General features: G+C 35.0%; 1 long non-coding RNA gene across 2 annotated transcripts in view; it reads right to left on the bottom strand.

Annotated features, from left to right (window-relative positions):
* LOC137311393 (uncharacterized) overlaps positions 1–20,196 on the bottom strand; it is a 39,662-nt gene extending 19,466 nt beyond the window's left edge. The window contains exons 1-2 of one of the 2 annotated variants that reach the window (XR_010960340.1): positions 20,116–20,196; positions 16,418–16,660 (exon numbers count right to left, since the gene is read on the bottom strand). This is a non-coding gene — a long non-coding RNA (uncharacterized lncRNA). Of the gene's footprint in view, positions 1–16,417; positions 16,661–16,936; positions 17,025–20,115 lie in introns of those variants that run through there. The other variant, XR_010960341.1, reaches the window with a different exon arrangement.
* Positions 20,197–25,420: the final 5,224 nt, after the last annotated feature.

Genomic DNA, 25,420 nt, shown 5'->3' with positions numbered 1-25,420 from the left:
TTTATAAAACACACAAACAGATTTATAAAACAAATAGATTTATAAAACACACAAATAGATTTATAAAACAAACAGATTTATAAAACACACAAATAGATTCATAAAACAAATAGATTTATAAAACACACAAATAGATTTATAAAACTCACAAACAGATTTATAAAACACGCAAATAGATTTATAAACACACAAATAGATTTATGAAACACACAAATAGATTTATAAAACACGCAAATAGATTTATAAAACAAATAGATTTATAAAACACACAAATACATTTATAAAACACGCAAATAGATTTATAAAACACACAAATAGATTTATGAAACACACAAATAGATTTATGAAACACACAAATAGATTTATAAAACACACAAATAGATTTATAAAACACACAAATAGATTTATAAAACACACAAATACATTTATAAAACACGCAAATAGATTTATAAAACACGCAAATAGATTTATAAAACATACAAATAGATTTATGAAACACACAAATACATTTATAAAACACACAAATAGATTTATAAAACACACAAATAGATTTATAAAACACACAAATAGATTTATAAAACACACAAATAGATTTAAAAAACAAATAGATTTATAAAACACGCAAATAGATTTATGAAACACACAAATAGATTTATAAAACACACAAATAGATTTATAAAACAAATAGATTTATAAAACAAATAGATTTATAAAACGCACAAATACATTTATGAAACACACAAATAGATTTATAAAACACACAAATAGATTTATGAAACACACAAATAGATTTATAAAACACACAAATAGATTTATAAAACACACAAATAGATTTATAAAACAAATAGATTTATAAAACACACAAATAGATTTATAAAACACACAAATTGATTCATAAAACACACAAATAGATTCATAAAACACACAAATAGATTTATAAAACACACAAATACATTTATAAAACACACAAATAGATTTATAAAACACACAAATACATTTATAAAACACACAAATAGATTTATAAAACACACAAATACATTTATAAAACACACAAATAGATTTATAAAACACACAAATACATTTATAAAACACACAAATAGATTTAAAAAACACACAAATACATTTATAAAACACACAAATAGATTTATAAAACACACAAATAGATTTATAAATCAAATAGATTTATAAAACACACAAATAGATTTATAAAACACACAAATAGATTTATAAAACACACAAATAGATTCATGAAACACACAAATAGATTTATAAAACACACAAATAGATTTATAAAACACACAAATAGATTTATAAATCAAATAGATTTATAAAACACACAAATAGATTTATAAAACACACAAATACATTTATAAAACACACAAATACATTTATAAAACACACAAATAGATTTATAAAACACACAAATAGATTTATAAAACACACAAATTGATTCATAAAACACATAAATAGATTTATAAAACACACAAATACATTTATAAAACACACAAATAGATTCATAAAACACACAAATAGATTTATAAAACACACAAATAGATTTATAAAACACACAAATAGATTCATGAAACACACAAATAGATTTATAAAACACACAAATAGATTTATAAAACACACAAATAGATTTATAAAACAAATAGATTTATAAAACATACAAATAGATTTATAAAACACACAAATAGATTTATAAATCAAATAGATTTATAAAACACACAAATTGATTCATAAAACACATAAATAGATTTATAAAACACACAAATAGATTTATAAAACACACAAATTGATTCATAAAACACATAAATAGATTTATAAAACACACAAATACATTTATAAAACACACAAATAGATTTATAAAACACACAAATAGATTTATAAATCAAATAGATTTATAAAACACACAAATTGATTCATAAAACACATAAATAGATTTATAAAACACACAAATTGATTCATAAAACACACAAATAGATTTATAAAACACACAAATACATTTATAAAACACACAAATACATTTATAAAACACACAAATAGATTTATAAAACACACAAATAGATTTATAAAACACACAAATACATTTATAAAACACACAAATAGATTTATAAAACACACAAATAGATTTATAAAACACACAAATTGATTCATAAAACACATAAATAGATTTATAAAACACACAAATACATTTATAAAACACACAAATAGATTTATAAAACACACAAATAGATTTATAAAACACACAAATACATTTATAAAACACACAAATAGATTTATAAAACACACAAATAGATTTATAAAACACACAAATAGATTCATGAAACACACAAATAGATTTATAAAACACACAAATAGATTTATAAAACACACAAATAGATTTATAAAACACACAAATAGATTTATAAAACACACAAATAGATTTATAAAACACACAAATACATTTATAAAACACACAAATAGATTTATAAAACACACAAATAGATTTATAAAACACACAAATACATTTATAAAACACACAAATAGATTTATAAAACACACAAATAGATTTATAAAACACACAAATTGATTCATAAAACACATAAATAGATTTATAAAACACACAAATACATTTATAAAACACACAAATAGATTTATAAAACACACAAATAGATTTATAAAACACACAAATAGATTTATAAAACACACAAATAGATTTATAAAACACACAAATACATTTATAAAACACACAAATAGATTTATAAAACACACAAATAGATTTATAAAACACACAAATAGATTCATGAAACACACAAATAGATTTATAAAACACACAAATAGATTTATAAAACACACAAATAGATTTATAAAACACACAAATAGATTTATAAAACAAATAGATTTATAAAACACACAAATAGATTTATAAAACACACAAATAGATTCATGAAACACACAAATAGATTTATAAAACACACAAATAGATTTATAAAACACACAAATAGATTTATAAAACACACAAATAGATTCATGAAACACACAAATAGATTTATAAAACACACAAATAGATTTATAAAACACACAAATAGATTTATAAAACACACAAATAGATTTATAAAACACACAAATAGATTTATAAAACACACAAATAGATTTATAAAACACACAAATAGATTTATAAAACACACAAATACATTTATAAAACACACAAACAGATTTTTAAAACACACAAATAGATTTATAAAACACACAAATACATTTATAAAACACACAAATACATTTATAAAACACACAAATAGATTCATGAAACACACAAATAGATTTATAAAACACACAAATAGATTTATAAAACACACAAATAGATTTATAAAACACACAAATAGATTTATAAAACACACAAATACATTTATAAAACACACAAACAGATTTTTAAAACACACAAATACATTTATAAAACACACAAACAGATTTTTAAAACACACAAATAGATTTATAAAACACACAAATAGATTTATAAAACACACAAATACATTTATAAAACACACAAATAGATTTATAAAACACACAAATAGATTTATAAAACACACAAATACATTTATAAAACACACAAACAGATTTTTAAAACACACAAATAGATTTATAAAACACACAAATAGATTTATAAAACACACAAATACATTTATAAAACACACAAACAGATTTTTAAAACACACAAATAGATTTATAAAACACACAAATACATTTATAAAACACACAAATACATTTATAAAACACACAAATAGATTCATGAAACACACAAATAGATTTATAAAACACACAAATAGATTTATAAAACACACAAATACATTTATAAAACACACAAACAGATTTTTAAAACACACAAATAGATTTATAAAACACACAAATAGATTTATAAAACACACAAATACATTTATAAAACACACAAACAGATTTTTAAAACACACAAATAGATTTATAAAACACACAAATAGATTTATAAAACACACAAATACATTTATAAAACACACAAATAGATTTATAAAACACACAAATACATTTATAAAACACACAAACAGATTTTTAAAACACACAAATAGATTTATAAAACACACAAATACATTTATAAAACACACAAATAGATTCATGAAACATTGAGTTACATTGCGCCTACAGCACAGAAACAGGCCATTCAGCCCATCTGGTCTCTGCTGGTGTTTATGCTCCACACGAGCCTCCTCCCTCCTTATTTCATCTCACCCTATCATCCTTCTATACCTTTCTCCCTGATGTTCTTATCTAACTTCCCCTTAAATCCATCTATGTTATTCCCCTCAGCCACTCCCTGTGGGAGTGAGTTCCACATTCTCACCACTCTCTGGGTAAAGAAGTTTCTCCTGAATTTTCTATTGGATTCATTACTGACTATCTTATATTTATGACCTCTGGTTCTAGTCTCTCCCACAAAGTGGAAATATCTTCTCTACGTCTGCCCTATCGAACCCTTTCATAATCTTAAAGACCTCTATCAGGTCACCCCTCAACTTTCTCTTTTCTAGAGAAAAGAGCCGCAGCCTGTTCTGTCTTTCCTGACAGTTATAACCTCTCAGTTCTGGTATCATCCTAGTAAATCTTTTTTGCACCTTCTCCTGTGCCTCTATATCTTTTCTATAATACTGTGCACAGGACTCCAGGTGTGGTCTAACCAAGGTTCTATACAAGTTTAACATAACTTCTCTGCTTTTCAATTCTATCCCTCTGGAAGTGAACCCCAGTGCTTGGTTTGCTTTTTTTATGGCCTTATTAACCTGCGTCGCTACTTTTAGTGATTTGTGTATCTGTACCCCTAGATCCCTCTGCTCCTCGACACCATTTAGACTCTTATTATCCAAGCAGTGTGTGGCCTCCTTATTCTTCCCACCAAAATGTGATACCTCACTCTTATCTATATTGAAATTCATTTCTCAATTACACGCCCATTCTGCAAGTTTATTAATGTCTTCCTGTATTTTGTCGCTGACCTCCTCGGTATTAACTACACCTCCCAATTTGGTGTCATCCGCAAATTTTGAAATTGTACTTCCTGAGTCCGGGTCATTGATGTAAATGGTGAACAACAGCGGTCCCAGCACCGATCCCTGGGGAACACCACTTCCCACCTTTTCCCAGTCTGAGTAACTACCTTTAACCTCTCCTCTCTGTTTTCTGTTTTGTAGCCAGCTTGCTATCCATTCTGCTACCTGTCCCCTGACTCCACATGCTCAGACCTTAGTCATGAATCTACAAGGTGGTACCTTATCGAAGGCCTTTTGAAAACCCAAATATATTACATCTACTACATTACCCTTGTCTACTCTTTCTGTTACTTCTTCGACGAATTCAATAAGTTTGGTCAAGCCTTTGAAATCCGTGCTGACTATTCTTTATTATATTTTCAGTTTCTGGATGTTTTTCTATTACATCTTTGAGTAAAGATTCCATTATCTTTCCTATTTGTTTTATTAATCTATTTGTTTTCATAGAATCATAGAATGGTTACAGCACAGAAGGGGGCCATTCGACCCATTAAGCCTGTACCAGCTCTTTGTAAGAGCGATCCAGTTAGTCCCATTCCCCCGCTCTTTCCCCGAAGCCCTGCAAATCTTTTCCCTTCAAGTCCTTTTGAATCCAATTCCTTTTTGAAAGCCACGATTGAATCTGCTGCCAGCACCATTTCAGGCAGTGCAATCTGGACCATAACCACTCGCTGCGTAAAAAAGTTTATCTTCAAGTCACCTTTGGTTCTTTTGCTGATCACATTAAATCTGTGTCCTCTGCTTCTCAATCCTTGCACCAATCTTTGATAACAATGTTTCAAAAATCGACTTGTGTGTTTTATAAATCTATTTGTGTGTTTTATAAATCTATTTGCGTGTTTTATAAATCTATTTGTTTTATAAATCTATTTGTGTGTTTTATAAATCTATTTGTTATATAAATCTATTTGTGTGTTTTATGAATCTATTTGTTTTATAAATCTATTTGTGTGTTTTATAAATCTATTTTGCATTTTATAAATCTATTTGTGTGTTTTATAAATCTATTTGTGTGTTTTATAAATCTATTTGTGTGTTTTATGAATCTATTTGTTTTATAAATCTATTTGTGTGTTTTATAAATCTATTTAAGAACATAAGAAATAGGAGCAGGAGTAGGCCAATCGGCCCCTTGAGCCTGGTCCGCCATTCAATAAGATCATGGCTGATCTTGGCGTGTTTTATAAAACTATTTTGCGTTTTATAAATCTATTTGCGTGTTTTATAAATCTATTTGTGTGCTTTATAAATCTATTTGAGAGTTTTATAAATCTATTTGTGTGTTTTATAAATCTATTTGCGTGTTTTATAAATCTATTTGTGTGTTTTATAAATCTATTTGCGTGTTTTATAAATCTATTTGTGTGTTTTATAAATCTATTTGCGTGTTTTATAAATCTATTTGCGTGTTTTATAAATCTATTTGTGTGTTTTATAAATCTATTTGTGTGTTTTATAAATCTATTTGTGTGTTTTATAAATCTATTTGTGTGTTGTATAAATCTATTTGTTTTATAAATCTATTTGTTTTATAAATCTATTTGTGTGTTTTACAAATCTATTTGTGTGTTTTATAAATCTATTTGTGTGTTTTATAAACCTATTTGTTTTATAAATCTATTTGTGTGTTTTATAAACCTATTTGTTTTATAAATCTATTTGTGTGTTTTATAAATCTATTTGTGTGTTTTATAAATCTATTTGTGTGTTTTATAAATCTATTTGTGTGTTTTATAAATCTATTTGTGTGTTTTATAAATCTATTTGTGTGTTTTATAAACCTATTTGTTTTATAAATCTATTTGTGTGTTTTATAAACCTATTTGTTTTATAAATCTATTTGTGTGTTTTATAAACCTATTTGTTTTATAAATCTATTTGTGTGTTTTATAAATCTATTTGTGTGTTTTATAAATCTATTTGTGTGTTTTATAAACCTATTTGTTTTATAAATCTATTTGTGTGTTTTATAAACCTATTTGTTTTATAAATCTATTTGTGTGTTTTATAAACCTATTTGTTTTATAAATCTATTTGTGTGTTTTATAAATCTATTTGTGTGTTTTATAAATCTATTTGTGCGTTTTATAAATCTATTTGTTTTATAAATCTATTTGTGTGTTTTATAAATCTATTTGTTTTATAAATCTATTTGTGTGTTTTATAAATCTATTTGTTTTATAAATCTATTTGTGTGTTTTATAAATCTATTTGTTTTATAAATCTATTTGTGTGTTTTATAAATCTATTTGTTTTATAAATCTATTTGTGTGTTTTATAAATCTATTTTTTTATAAATCTTTTTCTGTGTTTTATAAATTTGTTTGTGTGTTTTATAAATCTATTTGTGCGTTTTATAAATCTATTTGTGTGTTTTACAAACCAATTTGTTTTATAAATTTGTTTGTGTGTTTTATAAATCTGTTTGTGTGTTTTATAAATCTATTTGTGTGTTTTATAAATCTATTTGTGTGTTTTATAAATCTGTTTGTTTTATAAATCTATTTGTGTGTTTTACAAACCAATTTGTTTTATAAATTTGTTTGTGTGTTTTATAAATCTGTTTGTGTGTTTTATAAATCTATTTGTGCGTTTTATAAATCTATTTGTGCGTTTTATAAATCTATTTGTGCGTTTTATAAATCTATTTGTGCGTTTTATAAATCTATTTGTGTGTTTTATAAATCTATTTGTGTGTTTTATAAATCTGTTTGTTTTATAAATCTATTTGTGTGTTTTACAAACCAATTTGTTTTATAAATTTGTTTGTGTGTTTTATAAATCTATTTGTGTGTTTTATAAATCCATTTGTGCGTTTTATAAATCTATTTGTGCGTTTTATAAATCTATTTGTTTTATAAATCTATTTGTGCGTTTTATAAATCTATTTGTGCGTTTTATAAATCTATTTGTTTTATAAATCTATTTGTGTGTTTTATAAATCTATTTGTTTTATAAATCTATTTGTGCGTTTTATAAATCTATTTGTGCGTTTTATAAATCTATTTGTTTTATAAATCTATTTGTGTGTTTTATAAATCTATTTGTGCGTTTTATAAATCTATTTGTGTGTTTTATAAATCTATTTGTGTGTTTTATAAATCTATTTGTGTGTTTTATAAATCTATTTGTGTGTTTTATAAACCTATTTGTGTGTTTTATAAATCTATTTGTGTGTTTTATAAATCTATTTGTGTGTTTTATAAACCTATTTGTGTGTTTTATAAATCTATTTGTGTGTTTTATAAATCTATTTGTGTGTTTTATAAATCTATTTGTTTTATAAACCTATTTGTGTGTTTTATAAATCTATTTGTTTTATAAACCTATTTGTGTGTTTTATAAATCTATTTGTTTTATAAACCTATTTGTGTGTTTTATAAATCTATTTGTTTTATAAATCTATTTGTGTGTTTTATAAATCTATTTGTTTTATAAATCTATTTGTGTGTTTTATAAATCTATTTGTTTTATAAATCTATTTGTGTGTTTTATAAATCTATTTGTTTTATAAATCTATTTGCGTGTTTTATAAATCTATTTGTGTGTTTTATAAATCTATTTGTTTTATAAATCTATTTGTGTGTTTTATAAATCTATTTGTTTTATAAACCTATTTGTGTGTTTTATAAATCTATTTGTGTGTTTTATAAATCTATTTGTGTGTTTTATAAATCTATTTGTGTGTTTTATAAATCTATTTGTTTTATAAATCTATTTTTTTATAAATCTTTTTCTGTGTTTTATAAATTTGTTTGTGTGTTTTATAAATCTATTTGTGTGTTTTATAAATCTGTTTGTTTTATAAATCTATTTGTGTGTTTTACAAACCAATTTGTTTTATAAATTTGTTTGTGTGTTTTATAAATCTGTTTGTGTGTTTTATAAATCTATTTGTGCGTTTTATAAATCTATTTGTGCGTTTTATAAATCTATTTGTTTTATAAATCTATTTGTGCGTTTTATAAATCTATTTGTTTTATAAATCTATTTGTGCGTTTTATAAATCTATTTGTTTTATAAATCTATTTGTGCGTTTTATAAATCTATTTGTTTTATAAATCTATTTGTGCGTTTTATAAATCTATTTGTTTTATAAATCTATTTGTGCGTTTTATAAATCTATTTGTTTTATAAATCTATTTGTGCGTTTTATAAATCTATTTGTGCGTTTTATAAATCTATTTGTTTTATAAATCTATTTGTGTGTTTTATAAATCTATTTGTGCGTTTTATAAATCTATTTGTTTTATAAATCTATTTGTGTGTTTTATAAATCTATTTGTGTGTTTTATAAATCTATTTGTGTGTTTTATAAATCTATTTGTGTGTTTTATAAATCTATTTGTGTGTTTTATAAACCTATTTGTGTGTTTTATAAATCTATTTGTGTGTTTTATAAATCTATTTGTGTGTTTTATAAACCTATTTGTGTGTTTTATAAATCTATTTGTGTGTTTTATAAATCTATTTGTTTTATAAATCTATTTGTGTGTTTTATAAATCTATTTGTGTGTTTTATAAATCTATTTGTGTGTTTTATAAATCTATTTGTGTGTTTTATAAATCTATTTGAGAGTTTTATAAATCTATTTGTTTTATAAATCTATTTGTGTGTTTTATAAATCTATTTGTGCGTTTTATAAATCTATTTGTTTTATAAATCTATTTGTGTGTTTTATAAATCTATTTGTGTGTTTTATAAATCTATTTGTTTTATAAATCTATTTGTGTGTTTTATAAATCTGTTTGTGTGTTTTATAAATCTATTTGTGTGTTTTATAAATCTATTTTGCATTTTATAAATCTATTTGTGTGTTTTATAAATCTATTTGTTTTATAAATCTATTTGTGTGTTTTATAAATCTATTTGTGCGTTTTATAAATCTATTTGTTTTATAAATCTATTTGTGTGTTTTATAAATCTATTTGTGTGTTTTATAAATCTATTTGTTTTATAAATCTATTTTGCGTGTTTTATAAATCTATTTGTGCGTTTTATAAATCTATTTGTTTTATAAATCTATTTGTGTGTTTTATAAATCTATTTGTGTGTTTTATAAATCTATTTGTGTGTTTTATAAATCTATTTGTGTGTTTTATAAATCTATTTGTGTGTTTTATAAATCTATTTGTGTGTTTTATAAATCTATTTGTGTGTTTTATAAATCTATTTGTGCGTTTTATAAATCTATTTGTGTGTTTTATAAATCTATTTGTTTTATAAATCTATTTGTGTGTTTTATAAATCTATTTGTGTGTTTTATAAATCTATTTGTTTTATAAATCTATTTGTGTGTTTTATAAATCTATTTGTGTGTTTTATAAATCGATTTGTGTGTTTTATAAATCTATTTGTGTGTTTTATAAATCTATTTGTTTTATAAATCTATTTGTGTGTTTTATAAATCTATTTGTTTTATAAATCTATTTGTGTGTTTTATAAATCTGTTTGTGTGTTTTATAAATCTATTTGTGCGTTTTATAAATCTATTTGTTTTATAAATCTATTTGTGTGTTTTATAAATCTATTTGTGCGTTTTATAAATCTATTTGTTTTATAAATCTATTTGTGTGTTTTATAAATCTATTTGTGTGTTTTATAAATCTATTTGTTTTATAAATCTATTTGTGTATTTTATAAATCTATTTGTGTGTTTTATAAATCTATTTGTGTGTTTTATAAATCTATTTGTGTGTTTTATAAATCTATTTGTGCGTTTTATAAATCTATTTGTGTGTTTTATTCATCTATTTTGCGTGTTTTATAAATCTATTTGTGCGTTTTATAAATCTATTTGTTTTATAAATCTATTTGTGTGTTTTATAAATCTATTTTGCGTGTTTTATAAATCTATTTGTGTGTTTTATAAATCTATTTTTCGTTTTATAAATCTATTTGTTTTATAAATCTATTTGTGCGTTTTATAAATCTATTTGTTTTATAAATCTATTTGTGTGTTTTATAAATCTATTTGTTTTATAAATCTATTTGTGTGTTTTATAAATCTATTTTGCATTTTATAAATCTATTTGTGTGTTTTATAAATCTATTTGTGTGTTTTATAAATCTATTTTGCATTTTATAAATCTATTTGTGTGTTTTATAAATCTATTTGTGTGTTTTATAAATCTATTTGTGTGTTTTATAAATCTATTTGTGTGTTTTATAAATCTATTTGTGTGTTTTATAAATCTATTTGTGTGTTTTATAAATCTATTTGTGTGTTTTATAAATCTATTTCAGAACATAAGAAATAGGAGCAGGAGTAGGCCAATCGGCCCCTCGAGCCTGCTCCGCCATTCAATAAGATCATGGCTGATCTGATCCTAACCTCAAATCTAAATTCATGTCCAATTTCCTGCCCGCTCCCCATAACCCCGAATTCCCTTTACTTCTAGGAAACTGTCTATTTCTGTTTTAAATTTATTTAATGATGTAGCTTCCACAGCTTCCTGGGGCAGCAAATTCCACAGACCTACCACCCTCTGAGTGAAGAAGTTTCTCCTCATCTCAGTTTTGAAAGAGCAGCCCCTTATTCTAAGATTATGCCCCCTAGTTCTAGTTTCACCCATCCTTGGGAACATCCTTACCGCATCCACCCGATCAAGCCCCTTCACAATCTTATATGTTTCAATAAGATCGCCTCTCATTCTTCTGAACTCCAATGAGTAGAGTCCCAATCTACTCAACCTCTCCTCATATGTCCGCCCCCTCATCCCCGGGATTAACCGAGTGAACCTTCTTTGTACTGCCTCGAGAGCAAGTATGTCTTTTCTTAAGTATGGAGACCAAAACTGTATGCAGTATTCCAGGTGCGGTCTCACCAATACCTTATATAACTGCAGCAATACCTCCCTGTTTTTATATTCTGTCCCCCTAGCAATAAAAACCAACATTCCGTTGGCCTTCTTGATCACCTGCTGCACCTGCATACCAACTTTTTGATTTTCTTGCACTAGGACCCCCAGATCCCTTTGTACTGCAGTACTTTCCAGTTTATCGCCATTAAGATAATAACTTGCTCTCTGATTTTTCCTGCCAAAGTGCATAACCTCACATTTTCCAATATTGTATTGCATCTGCCAAATCTCCGCCCACTCGCCCAGCCTGTCTATATTCCCTTGTAGGTTTTTTATGTCCTCCTCACTCTCTACTTTCCCTCCCATCTTTGTATCATCTGCAAACTTTGATATGTTACACTCGGTCCCCTTCTCCAAATCGTTAATATAGATTGTAAAGAGTTGGGGACCCAGCACCGACCCCTGTGGAACACCACTGGCTACTGGTTGCCAGTCCGAGAATGAACCGTTTATCCCAACTCCCTGCTTCCTGTTAGATAACCAATCCTCCACCCATGCCAGAATATTACCCCCAATCCAGTGATTCTTTATCTTGAGCAATAATCTTTTATGTGGCACCTTGTCGAATGCCTTCTGGAAGTCCAAATACACTATGTCCACTGGTTCCCCTTTATCCACCCTGTACGTTATGTCCTCAAAGAACGCAAGCAAATTTGTCAGACATGACTTCCCCTTCGTAAAGCCATGCTGACTTTGTCCTATTAAATTATGTTTATCCAAATGTTCCGCTACTGTCTCCTTAATAATAGACTCCAAAATTTTACCCACCACAGATGTTAGGCTAACTGGTCTATAATTTCCAGCCTTCTGCCTACTACCCTTTTTAAATAAGGGTGTTACATTAGCAGTTTTCCAATCTGCCGGGACCTTTGCCGAGTCCAGAGAATTTTGGAAAATTATTACCAAAGCATCCACAATCCCTACTGCCACTTCCCTCAAGACCCTAGGATGTAAGCCATCAGGTCCAGGGGATTTATCCGCCTTGAGTCCCATTAATTTACTGAGTACCAATTCCTTAGTGATTTTAATCGTATTTAGCTCCTCCCCCCATAGAGCCCCCTGTTTGTCCAGTGTTGGGATATTCTTAGTGTCCTCTACCGTAAAGACTGAAACAAAATATTTGTTCAGCATTTTTGCCATCTCCATGTTTCCCACCATTAATTTCCCGGTCTCATCCTCTAAGGGACCTATGTTTGCCTTAGCCACCCTTTTTCTTTTTATATAACTATAGAAACTCTTGCTATCTGTTTTTATATTTTTTGCTAATTTATTTTCATAATCTATCTTCCCTTTCTTAATCAATCCTTTAGTTACGTTTGCTGTCTTTTATCAATCCATTTGTGTGTTTTATAAATCTAAATAAATGGGTCAAAATCCTGGAACTCCCTTCCTAACAGCACTGTGGGAGAACCTTCACCACACGGACTGCAGCGGTTCAAGAAGGCGGCTCACCACCACCTTCTCAAGGGCAATTAGGGATGGGCAATAAATGCCGGCCTCGCCAGAGACGCCCACATCCCATGAACAACCAAAAAAAAACAGGTTAATAAGGCTATAAAAAAAGCAAACCAAGCACTGGGGTTCATTTCTAGAGGGATAGAATTGAAAAGCAGAGAAGTTATGTTAAACTTGGATAGAACCTTGGTTAGACCACACCTGGAGTCCTGTGCACAGTTTAAAAAAAGGATTTAGAGGCACAGGAGAAGTTGCAAACACAGATTTCCTAGGATGATACCAGAACTGAGATGTTATAACTATCAGGAAAGACTGAGCAGGCTGGGGCTCTCTTCCCTAGAAAAGAAAAGACTGAGGGGTGACCTGATAGAGGTCTTTAAGATGTAGAGAAGACGTAGAGAAGATGTTTCCACTTGTGGGGGAGACCAGAACTCGGGGCCATAAATATAAGATAGTCAGTAATAAATCCAATCGGGAATTCAGGAGAAACTTCTTCACCCAGAGAGTGGTGAGAATGTGGAACTCGCTCCCACAGGGAGTGGTTGAGGGGAATAACAGAGATGGATTTAAGGGGAAGCTGGATAAATACATGAGGGAGAAAGGAATAGAAGGACAGGCTGATAGGGTGAGATGGAGTCGGGAGAGAGGAGGCTCGTGTGGAGAATAAACACCAGCACAGACCTGTGGGGCCGAATGGCCTGTTTCTTGGCTGAACAACCCACGTAATTCCATGTAAACTTTATAAAACAAATCAATTTATAAAACACACCATTAAATTTATCAAATCCATCAGCCTTTAAACTGACCAATACACAAACACCGGCCATTAAACTGACCCACTGACCAATCACATCCTTTAAACTGACCCACTCACCAATCACATCCTTTAAACTGACCCACTCACCAATCATATCCTTTAAACTGACCCACTGACCAATCACATCCTTTAAACTGACCCACTGACCAATCACATCCTTTAAACTGACCCACTGACCAATCACATCCTTTAAACTGACCCACTGACCAATTACATCCTTTAAACTGACCCACTCACCAATCACATCCTTTAAACTGACCCACGGACCAATCACATCCTTTAAACTGACCCACTCACCAATCACATCCTTTAAACTGACCCACTGACCAATCACATCCTTTAAACTGACCCACGGACCAATCACATCCTTTAAACTGACCCACTGACCAATCCCATCCTTTACACTGACCCACTCACCAATCACATCCTTTAAACTGACCCACTGACCAATCACATCCTTTACACTGACCCACTGACCAATCACATCCTTTAAACTGACCCACTGACCAATCACATCCTTTAAACTGACCCACTGACCAATCACATCCTTTAAACTGACCCACTGACCAATCACATCCTTTAAACTGACCCACTCACCAATCACATCCTTTAAACTGACCCACTGACCAATCACATCCTTTAAACTGACCCACTGACCAATCACATCCTTTAAACTGACCCACTCACCAATCACATCCTTTAAACTGACCCACTCACCAATCACATCCTTTAAACTGACCCACTGACCAATCACATCCTTTAAACTGACCCACTGACCAATCACATCCTTTAAACTGACCCACTGACCAATCACATCCTTTAAACTGACCCACGGACCAATCACATCCTTTAAACTGACCCACTCACCAATCACATCCTTTAAACTGACCCACTGACCAATCACATCCTTTAAACTGACCCACGGACCAATCACATCCTTTAAACTGACCCATTCACCAATCACATCCTTTAAACTGACCCACTGACCAATCACATCCTTTAAACTGACCCACTGACCAATCACATCCTTTAAACTGACCCACTGACCAATCCCATCCTTTAAACTGACCCACTGACCAATCCCATCCTTTAAACTGACCCACTGACCAATCACATCCTTTACACTGACCCACTGACCAATCCCATCCTTTACACTGACCCACTGACCAATCACATCCTTTCAACTGACCCACTGACCAATCCCATCCTTTAAACTGACCCACTGACCAATCACATCCTTTAAACTGAACCACTCACCAATCACATCCTTTAAACTGACCCACTGACCAATCCCATCCTTTAGACTGACCCACTGACCAATCCCATCCTTTAGACTGACCCACTGACCAATCACATCCTTTAAACTGACCCACTGACCAATCACATCCTTTAAACTGACCCACTGACCAATCCCATCCTTTAGACTGACCCACTGACCAATCCCATCCTTTAGACTGACCCACTGACCAATCACATCCTTTAGACTGACCCACTGACCAATCACAGCCTTTAGACTGACCCACTGACCAATCATATCCTTTAGACTGACCCACTGACCAATCACATCCTTTAAACTGACCCACTGACCAATCATATCCTTTAGACTGACCCACTGACCAATCCCATCCTTTAGACTGACCCACTGACCAATCACATCCTTTAGACTGACCCACTGACCAATCATATCCTTTAGACTGACCCACTGACCAATCCCATCCTTTAGACTGACCCACTGACCAATCACATCCTTTAGACTGACCCACCGACCAATCATATCCTTTAGACTGACCCACTGACCAATCCCATCCTTTAGACTGACCCACTGACCAATCATATCCTTTAGACTGACCCACTGACCAATCCCATCCTTTAGACTGACCCACTGACCAATCACATCCTTTAGACTGACCCACCGACCAATCATATCCTTTAGACTGACCCACTGACCAATCCCATCCTTTAGACTGACCCACTGACCAATCCCATCCTTTAGACTGACCCACTGACCAATCATATCCTTTAGACTGACCCACTGACCAATCCCATCCTTTAGACTGACCCACTGACCCTGAGCCATGTATTTGAGCCGATGTCACTTTTCTGCCCTGACCATCCTTCCCTTCCATCTCTCATTGTCCACAGTCCACACAAAGCACTCCCTGACCCAGTGTATATTATTGCACAGTTTGGATATTGTACGCGATGCGACATCGAATTATAAACTTACAATCAGCGGCAAGTCCTTTCGAACTCACTGTTTACAGTCAGTTTAAACAGTAGCTGGAAAATCTCCAACGACAAAACGTAGAAGCGAATTTCAGCCTTCCGATGGTTGCGATGTCTGGGCGTTTTTCCGAATTGACACTCTGTATATATACGTAGATTAATGGAGCGAGTTTCGCTCGGACCTAGAATGTTCTGTAAAAACTCCCCGACACCTCAGCTCCTGTTACCGTCTTCCGTCCAGCTCCTGCGTCAACAATAATCGTACGTCACACAATACTGCGTGTACCTCGAAACAATATCCCACATCAAAGGGTGAGACTGCCTCGTTCTTAATTGGAAATATCAATTCAAAGTCTAATATCAATTATAAAACCGGCTTTCAGCTTGTGGTTGAGATTAAACCAATGAAGCAGCTTGGAGAGACACAAATTCTCAGGCTGGGTTTTCAGAAACAAACATGGAAAAAGCAGAAAGTTGTACTCCACTTTGAAACAATCTTTTCAAATGAAAATTCCCTTACCCCAAGAGAACTTTGCAGCCTCCTGTTTGGTTTAATATATTCTGTAGAGGATTTAGTGAACGCACCAACCAAATTCAGAACAGGCCAGAGAGTTTATAATGCAGAATGTGAACCAATGGCAGGACTTTAAACTACCTGCAAATATCTGAAGAAATAAATCTCTGAGGCCAATTAGCCTCTTCGCACACTGAAATCTGTCAGTCTTTCGACAAACAACAGTAAAACTGCCACTCAGTACGATTCGTAAAACTGCCATCGGTATTAGGCTCAGAATCAAAAACAACATTTCTGCAAACGCTAATCTGGAAACGCTCTCAATCACCACTCCAACTATTGAGCGTTTCTGAGCTGCTCAGTCAATTCTTACCTGCAGGGGCCATCAATCTGCCCAATATATACAGAAACTATGTCTATGTACGTATCCACTCAATGTACATCTCCGGACAAGCAATCAGCAAATATCTACAGCTTATCACAGTTCATATCAAGATCACAAAGAATTACACAGTCTGTCCTGTTACAGGCCCGTTCCTGACTGGGTCGGTAACGGGACAGTCCGTCCTGTTATAGGCCCGTTCCTGACTGGGTCGGTAACGGGACAGTCCGTCCTGTTACAGACCCGTTCCTGACTGGGTCGGTAACGGGACAGTCCGTCCTGTTACAGACCCGTTCCTGACTGGGTCGGTAACGGGACAGTCCGTCCTGTTACAGACCCGTTCCTGACTGGGTCGGTAACGGGACAGTCCGTCCTGTTACAGACCCGTTCCTGACTGGGTCGGTAACGGGACAGTCCGTCCTGTTACAGACCCGTTCCTGACTGGGTCGGTAACGGGACAGTCCGTCCTGTTACAGACCCGTTCCTGACTGGGTTGGTAACGGGACAGTCCGTCCTGTTACAGACCCGTTCCTGACTGGGTCGGTAACGGGACAGTCCGTCCTGTTACAGACCCGTTCCTGACTGGGTCGGTAACGGGACAGTCCGTCCTGTTACAGACCCGTTCCTGACTGGGTCGGTAACGGGAGAGTCCGTCCTGTTACAGACCCGTTCCTGACTGGGTCGGTAACGGGAGAGTCCGTCCTGTTACAGACCCGTTCCTGACTGGGTCGGTAACGGGACAGTCCGTCCTGTTACAGACCCGTTCCTGACTGGGTCGGTAACGGGACAGTCCGTCCTGTTACAGACCCGTTCCTGACTGGGTCGGTAACGGGTATACGAGTCGCGACCCTATATATAAAGGTTTACAATATTAAATTTCATGGCTTTTCTTGCAGGATGTCTATTCTGAACAGAAAATGTAACTTTACACAATTATACACAGATACACACACACTGAACATGTAAAGGTGACCCAGTGATTTCATCACAAAATCACACAGCCCAGAAGGAGGCTTTTTGAATGAACTATCCAATTAATCCCATTCCCCTGCTCTTTCTCCAAAACCCTGAAATTTTTCCCCTTCGACTATTTCTCCAATTCCCTTTTGAAATTTATTACTGAATCTGCTTCCACCGCCCTTTCAGGCAGTGAATTCCAGATCAGAACAACTCGCTGCGTAAAAAACATTCTCCTCATCTCCCCCTCTGGTTCTTTTACCAATCACCTTAAATCTGTGTCCTCTGGTTCCCGACCCTCCTGCCACTGGAAACAGTTTCTCCTTATTTACTCGATCAAAACCCTTCCTGATTTTGAACCCCTCGATTAAATCTCCCCTTAACCTTCTCTGGAGAACAACCCCAGCTTCTCCAGTCTATCCATGTGACTGAAGTCCCTCATCCCTGGAATCATTCTAGTAAATCTCTTCTGCATCCTCTCTATGGTCTTCACATCTTTCCTAAAGTGCGGTGCCCAGAACTGGACACAATACTCCAGTTGTGGCCGAACCAGCTGTTTTATAAAGGTTCATCATGACTTCCTTACTTTTGTACTCTATGCCTCTATTAATAAAGCCCAGGATCCCATATGCTTTTTTAACAGTCTTCTCAACCTGTCCTGCCACCTTCAATGATTTGTGTACATACACCCCCAGGTCTCTCTGTTCCTGCACCCCCTGTAAAATTGTACCCTTTAGTTTGTGTTGCCTCTCCTCATTCTTCCTACCAAAATGAATCACTTCACACTTCTCTGCATTAAATTCCATCTGCCATGTGTCTGCCCATTTCACCAGTCTGTCTGTGTCCTCCTGAAGTCTGTTCCTATCCTCCTCACTGTTTACTACATTTCAGAGTTTCGTGTCATCTGCAAACTTTGAAATTATACCCTCTATACCCAAGTCCAGGTCATTAATATATATCAAAAAGAGCAGTGGTCCTAATACTGACCCCTGGGGAACACCACTGTAAACTTCCCCCAGTCTGAAAAACAACCGTTCACCACTACTCTCTGCTTTCTGTCCTTTAACCAATTTTGTATCTGCACTGTCCCTTTAATCCCATGGCCTTTAATTTTGCTAGTCTATTATGTGGCACTTTATCAAATGCCTTTTCAAAGTCCATATACACAACATCAACCGCACTCCCCTCAGCGACCCTCTCCGTTACTCCCTCCACCCTCCGTTACTCCCTCGACCCTCTCCGTTACTCCCTCGACCCTCTCCGTTACTCCCTCCACCCTCTCCGTTACTCCCTCAACCCTCCGTTACTCCTTCAACACTCTCCGTTACTCCCTCGACCCTCTCCATTACTCCCTCGACCCTCCATTACTCCCTCGACCCTCTCTGTTACTCCCTCGACCCTCTCCATTACTCCCTCGACCCTCCATTACTCCCTCGACCCTCTCTGTTACTCCCTCGACCCTCTCCGTTAGTTATTTCTATATTAGGTTCTGAATATGAGCAAAGATCCATAAATGAGTTACCAGGAGGGTATGCCAGGTATATCCTCACCGTGGACTCTGGTCACCTCACCGGCATTAGGCTCAGACTGAAATATCTCCCGTTATTTTAATTCCTATTCACTGCACGTTATCCTTCAGTGAGTTGGGTCACAGAATTCAATCAATTGCTCTGTTCCAACTCAATTTATCAACATCCTTCTCCTAAATTCAATTACCCCAAACGCTTTCTGACACTCGAGACTCTCTCTTGTTCCTGACTCTGTTTATTCCTGCACTTAAAACATATTTCAAACTATTCCCAACTCTGTCCACCATAAATACATAAGGACCTGTAAAATCACTAACCTCTGCAACATAACACTTTTCACTTCAATATTACCAGAATTTTATTAAAAACAAGCCGGATTTATAGACAGAAACTAACGGAACGAAACCACAGAGACTGTGATAACCTTTCATACTGATATCTTTATGTGATAAACAAAATCAGTCATGGTTTTGAGACTGAATTGGAAGCGGAAACATAATATCTGTGTGTCAATGCCCTTTGAGGTTATCTTAAAAAGAACTGGGGGTTTTCAACCATTGGGTTTAGAAAATCTAACTCTGTGAATAACACTTCGGATATCGTGTACACACACACGCAAACACACACAAACACACACACACACACACACAAACACACACACTGACACACACACACGCACAGACACACACACACACACAGACACACACACACACACACACAAACACACACACTGACACACACACACACAAACACACACACAAACACACACACTGACACACACACACGCAAACACACACAAACACACACACTGACACACACACACGCACAGACACACACACACACAGACACACACACACACACACAGACACACACAGACACTCACACACACACACACTGACACACACACAGACACACACACAGACACTCACACACACACAGACACACACACACACAGACACACACACACACAGACACACACACACAGACACTCACACACACAGACACACACACACTCACACACACACAGACACTCACACACAGACACACACACAAACAAACACACACACAGACACAAACACACACACTGACACACACACACAGACACACACACACACAAACACACACACTGACACACACACACACAGACACACACACACAGACACACACACTCACACACACACTCACACAGACACTCACACACACACATACACACAGACACACACAGACACACACACACAGACACACACACACACAAACACACACACTGACACACACACACACAGACACACACACACAGACACACACACTCACACACACACTCACACAGACACTCACACACACACATACACACAGACACACACAGACACACACACACAGACACACACACACAGACACACACACACTCACACACACACAGACACTCACACACAGACACTCACACACACAGACACACACAGACACACACACACACACACACACAGACACACACACACTCACACACACACTCATACAGACACTCACACACACACACACTGACACACACACACTCACACACACACACAGACACAGACACACACAGACACTCACACACACACAGACACACACACACAGACACACACACACACACAGACACTCACACACACACAGACACACACACACTCACACACACACAGACACACACACACACAGACACACACACACACAGACACACACACACAGACACACACACACACAGACACACACACACACAGACACACACATATACAGACACACACACACACACTCACACACACACAGACACACACACACTCACACACACACAGACACACACACACTCACACACACACAGACACACATACACTCACACACACACAGACACACACACACTCACACACACACAGACACTCACACACACACACACAGACACACACACACACAGACACACACACAGACACACATACAGACACACACACATACGTAAACACACACTCTGACACACACATGCAAACACACACACACGCAGACACACACCGCAGATACACACACGCAGATACACATGCAGACATACACGCACTCAGACACACACCGCAGACACACACACACATACAGACACACGCAGACACACACACGCAGATAGACACACGCAGATACACACACATACACACACACTCACATGCACACACACTCAGATACACACACATGCAGACACACTGACGCAGACACACAGACGCAGACACAGACACAGACATGCAGACACACACACGTAGACACACACATGTAGACACACACACGGAGACACACACTGCAGACACACAGACGCAGACACAGACACGCAGACACAAACGTGGACACGTAGATATGTGTGATAGTATATTCTTGGGAATATACACGTAGACACACACATAGACACACACACTCAAATACACACACACAGACACAAACACGCACACACACATACACAGACACATACACGTGCAGACACACAGACACACACACAGACACACACACAGACACACACGCAGACATGCAGACGCAGACACACACACGCAGACGTGTAGATACGTGTGACAGTATATTCTTGGGAATACACACGCAGACACACACATGAAGACACACACACACTCACATGCACACACACTCAGATACACACGCAGACACACACTCAGACACACACACACAGGCACACACACACAGACACACACACTCAGACACACACGCAGACACACACTCAGACACACACACACAGACACACACACACAGACACACACACACACACGCAGACACGTAGATATGTGTGACAGTATATTCTTGGGAATATACACGTAGACATACACATAGACACACACACTCAGATACACACACACACAGACACACACACACAGACACACACACACACACACGCAGACACGTAGATATGTGTGACAGTATATTCTTGGGAATATACACGTAGACATACACATAGACACAGACACACAGACACACACACAGACACACACACGCAGACACACACACCACAGACACACACACACGCAGACACACACACACGCAGACACACACACGCAGACGCACACACGCAGACACACACACACACACACGCAGACACGTAGATATGTGTGACAGTATATTCTTGGGAATATACACGTAGACATACACATAGACACACACACTCAGATACACACACATGCAGACACACACACACAGACACACAGACACACACACAGACACACACACGCAGACACACACACCACAGACACACACACACGCAGACACACACACACGCAGACACACACACGCAGACGCACACACGCAGACACACACACACGCAGACACACACACACGCAGACACACACACGCAGACACACACACGCAGACACACACACCACAGACACACACACACGCAGACACACACACACAGACACACAGATGCAAACACACACACAGACACACACACAAGCAGACATGCACACACGCAAACACATAGATATGTGTGACAGTATATTCTTGGGAATATACACATAGACACACACATAGGCACACACACTCAGATACACTCACACGCAGACACACACGCACTGACACACAGACACACACACAGACACACACACAGTCACACACACACATGCAGACACACACACACGCAGATACACACACGCAGACACACACAGACACACACGCAGACACACACACAGACACAAACATGCACACACACATACACAGACACACACAGACGCAGACACGCACACACAGACACAAACATGCAGACACACACATGCAGACACACACACACTCACATACACTACACACTCAGATACACACACACACGCAGACACACACCGCAGACACACACATGCAGACACACACACATACAGACACACAGACATACAGACACACGCAGACACACACACGCAGACACACACACATGCAGGCACATACACGCAGATACACACACACAGACACATGCACACTCACATACACACACACGCAGACACACTCACATACACACACACACTCACACACACACTCATACACACTCACACACACACTCACATACACACACACTCACATACACACACACACTCACATACACACTCACATACACACTCACATACACACACACTCACATACACACACACACTCACATACAAACTCACATACACACACACACTCACATACACACACACACTCACATACACACTCACACACACACACTCACACTCACACACACACTCACATACACACACTCACACACACTCAAACACACACTCACATACACACTCACACACACACTCACATACACACACTCACACACACTCAAACACACACACTCACACACACACACTCACATGCACATACACACTCACATACACACTCACATACACACTCAAACACACACTCACATACACACACACACTCACATACACTCACATACACATACACACTCACACACACACTCACATACACACACACTCAAACACACACTCACACACACACTTACATACACACTCACATACACACACACTCACACACACACTCACATACACACACACTCACACACACACTCACATACACACACACACACACACTCACATACACACACACTCACACACACACACTCATACAGACACACGCTGACATGCAGACACACACACAGACAAACAAACACTCACATATAGACACACACTTACATACAGAAACACACAAACTGACATATAGACATACAGTCACACTCACAAAAAGATAGTCACTCACACATTATTCATCAATCAGTGCTGTATATCCTGTGATTATTCATTAATCAGTGTTGTTTATCCTGTGATTATTCATTAATCAGTGATGTTTATCCTGTGATTATTCATCAATCAGTGATGTTTATCCTGTGATTATTCATTAATCAGTGCTGTTTATCCTGTGATTATTCATTAATCAGTGATGATTATCCTGTGATTATTCATTAATCAGTGCTGGTTATCCTGTGAATATTCATTAATCAGTGCTGGTTATCCTGTGATTATTCATTAATCAGTGATGATTATCCTGTGATTATTCATTAATCAGTGATGTTTATCCTGTGATTATTCATCAATCAGTGATGTTTATCCTGTGATTATTCATTAATCAGTGCTGTTTATCCTGTGAATATTCATCAATCAGTGATGTTTATCCTGTGAATATTCATTAATCAGTGATGATTATCCTGTGATTATTCATTAATCAGTGCTGTTTATCCTGTGAATATTCATCAATCAGTGATGTTTATCCTGTGAATATTCATCAATCAGTGATGTTTATCCTGTGAATATTCATTAATCAGTGATGATTATCCTGTGATTATTCATTCATCAGTGCTGTTTATCCTGTGAATATTCATCAATCAGTGATGTTTATCCTGTGAATATTCATCAATCAGTGATGTTTATCCTGTGAATATTCATTAATCAGTGATGTTTATCCTGTGAATATTCATCAATCAGTGATGTTTATCCTGTGAATATTCATCAATCAGTGATGTTTATCCTGTGATTATTCATTAATCAGTGATGTTTATCCTGTGATTATTCATTAATCAGTGATGATTATCCTGTGATTATTCATTAATCAGTGCTGTTTATCCTGTGATTATTC

The sequence above is a fragment of the Heptranchias perlo genome, unplaced genomic scaffold (assembly GCF_035084215.1).
Source record: "Heptranchias perlo isolate sHepPer1 unplaced genomic scaffold, sHepPer1.hap1 HAP1_SCAFFOLD_333, whole genome shotgun sequence".
Classification (NCBI taxonomy): Eukaryota; Metazoa; Chordata; class Chondrichthyes; order Hexanchiformes; family Hexanchidae; genus Heptranchias; species Heptranchias perlo.
The sequence above is the reverse complement of the archived record's forward strand: the minus strand, read 5'-3'. Positions and strand labels throughout refer to the sequence as shown.